Here is a 3207-nt window from a genome sequence, read left to right on the forward strand (position 1 = left end):
GTTTTTCAATTTGAGTCCGGTAAGATTTTCTTTGACCAGAATAAAATTCAATATTTTACAAGTGTCAAGGATTTTGTCTATTACTTATTTTATTCTGTTGTTTTGCAGTTGAGTTTAAAACCTGAGTTTATTGTCAATTCCAAGAAGAAAGTTAATCTAATTTGTTCAGTATCACCAAGACCACCTCTACAATATTTCCCTTCCACTCGTTCGCTTTGACATCTCAACCCTCTACCGTCTAATCTGACTCCAAGATGATTCAACCTTCTCCAGCTGACTCACTCTGACTCCATCTCCTGGTTAATTACAGCTCGTACACGTGATGTCCCCTCTTTCCTTGAGATTCAAACCATCCTCTGTTTCAGAGTTCACTGCCTCCTTCCTATCATACAGAAAATTGTTTCGTTTAACCTTGTGTCTGCTCCTATCTCCGTTTCTGTCTGGCCTCAGACGGCTATCAGCAAATATTTGAAAGATCTTCAGCTATCCCTGTTCCCATATCAGATACCATTTAGCTGTGACACGCCAATCAGCTATATTTTTAAATTAATCCAACTTGTACAGCCTAAATCATTAAAAATCAAGCTCTACCCCCTTAATTTTGGTACATAAAGCTCATTTCCGCTTGTTTGTGCTAGTGGCCCCCTGATCTCAAACTAATTACCTCCTTTTCATTTTGATACTCCCTATAAGTCGTGCAATTTGCCTCCGATATGATCCTATAGATTTTCCACAGGCTTCACCTGTACCACATTCACGAGCTCCACACCTGATAACAACATTCACACACCCAGGCATTCAAATATGTTATTGTCATTCACTCCTGGCCGCAGCCGTAATAAAACAAACACAAGTCTGGTACGGAACAACCCAGCGGCCAGACCTGCCCTTGCCTCATACAACAGCGCCCCCTTCCGGTCAGGAAACGGAAGCACCGATCACACAAGACACCTCTGACGCAGAAACGAAGACAAAACAAAACACGCGTAAGCCTTCACCTCGTGTGTGGAACAAAGAAACGCTCCCTTCCCCCACACGAGTGCTTTACCACACACACACACACACGGCTCCAAGCGGACTTTCTCCGGCACACAGAAAAAAGAAAAGCAACCCTGAGCTTCCGCCCACACACAGCTCACTCCCCCCTCTTTTTTGTTACGTCTCTCCCAACGTGTCCCGGCCTTGAAGCGTTCACACGACATACAAAACACGGCGCAAACAAAGTTATTACAACGTCCTAAAACTAATGCGATCCCTGATCACATGAAATTTGGTAAACTCTCTATTCTGTTCACATTTTCCCTCAAAGCTAAACTAATAATGGGGTCCAATTTAGGCGGCAGTCAACACTGGCCAGAGGAGTCCCGTCCCTCAGCCCCCAAGACGTTTGTGAGACGCTTGGGACCTTAATCTCGTCAGATCAAAGTTTTGGTGGCCAATCCCGCTGAATTTGAGAGAAAACGTTGTCACCCACATGACTTCCGGCAGGCCTCTCGCGCCGTCCACCGGCACAAGTCCACAAACTTGTGAAAACTACCTAAAAATGTCTAAGTAAGCGTACGGCGCCTAAACCTCTGAATATCGTAACCCACCTCATCAGAATTAACACGAATCACCGAGAGTTATCTTAAATAAAACCATCTTTATTTTCCGGAGATGGCCGCATGCACACCAACAGAGGAATTTAAATTCAGTTATAATTTGGTTTACGGCCGAATAGCCAGAAACTCCGGACCTTAAGGTCCAAACAGTTAACCAGCTTACCTGAAAGTAATGGGCCCAGTTCCTCTCTCTGTGTGCACCGCAAGCCACCTCGATCCAATTCAGTGCAGGCCGCGTCACCTCGCCGCACGTCGGGTGTCACCATTTGTTGTGGATAGAATACCACGCCGTGTTCAAAACGGCGGAGGCGTCGCCCTTCGTATAAAAGATTTATTTGACACAACATGGGTTACAGATATTCAGAGACAAACAATTACATTAATAAGATATATGCATATAAATGGAGCATTAAGAACGAACCGCCTCGTGTGCGCCTCCCGGAAAATGCTCGGTGGGCGTGTGTCATTTCCGGCCTTTTATCCCCGTTTGAGAAGGCTAGCTTCCTGATTGGTTCAGCTTCTGTCGCTATGGTTACGACTTAGCCCGCCCCCTCAAGGACGTTGACGTCTATATTTCAGATAAGTTTTGGTACACCGAAATCGGCTTTTGTTTAAAGTTTAACTTGCTATTATACTTTAGGGATATAAAATGATTCGTGTCTAAATTATTATACGTAATAATTAATAACTATTAATTATTACCTACCTCCTGGGTGTTAATTCAATATCTGTTGGAGGCCTTGTTATTGTTTTTAAGGCAGAATCATCTTAGTTTCTGTGTCTGCGTTTAAACTGTTAACACTGTTTGTTTAACGTGATTATACCTTAACACTGATTTGAAATAGTTGTTTATTTCTAGGAATAATTATATTATCTAACTTGTGTTCGTGTTTTTATTTGGATCATGGTTATACTCTTAATTTGATTTTACTTAGTCAAACTATATTGTCTAAATTAAAGAGCTGTGTTCTAGCTTTATTTATGTTAATCAGTCTGCTCTCTGGCCTGATTTGATTGCTTGTAATTTATCAAATGTGAACTTGTAAAATTATCTTTAGCTACTATGAGATTATATTTAAAGGTCAACTAGTTAGAATTAGCAAACATTTTCTATAAACATAGTTCAACCCTGGAAGAAAGACACACACACACTTTATATGACATGACATTTGAGTGTTTGATAGGAATTATAAAAAGGTATAAAATATTAAATCCAACATTATCACAGAGCAGACAGCGTCCCCACTAGCTCAGGAGCCAGGCAGAAGGAGAAATCCCACACAAGACAGGCTCTAGAGCAATGTGGATATCCTAACTGGGCCTTCCTGAAAGCAGAGAAGAAACCCAAACAGGACTCCAGTCAGCCAACAGGTGAAAAGGAGGAACCCAGACCCAGACCAGTGGTCATTCCATATGTTGAGGGAGTATCAGAGAAACTGAGACGTTTATTTTCTAAACATAACGTCCCAGTGGCTTTTAAACCCCAAAATACATTACGGCAAAGACTGGTTCATCCCAAAGATCCAGTCCCCCGGCACAAACAGAGCAATGTTGTGTATGCTGTTCAGTGTCAGGAGGGCTGTGATCAGTCTTACATCGGGGAAAC

Source organism: Nematolebias whitei, chromosome 4 (assembly GCF_014905685.2).
Source record: "Nematolebias whitei isolate Nwh7 chromosome 4, NemWhi1, whole genome shotgun sequence".
Classification (NCBI taxonomy): domain Eukaryota; kingdom Metazoa; phylum Chordata; class Actinopteri; order Cyprinodontiformes; family Rivulidae; genus Nematolebias; species Nematolebias whitei.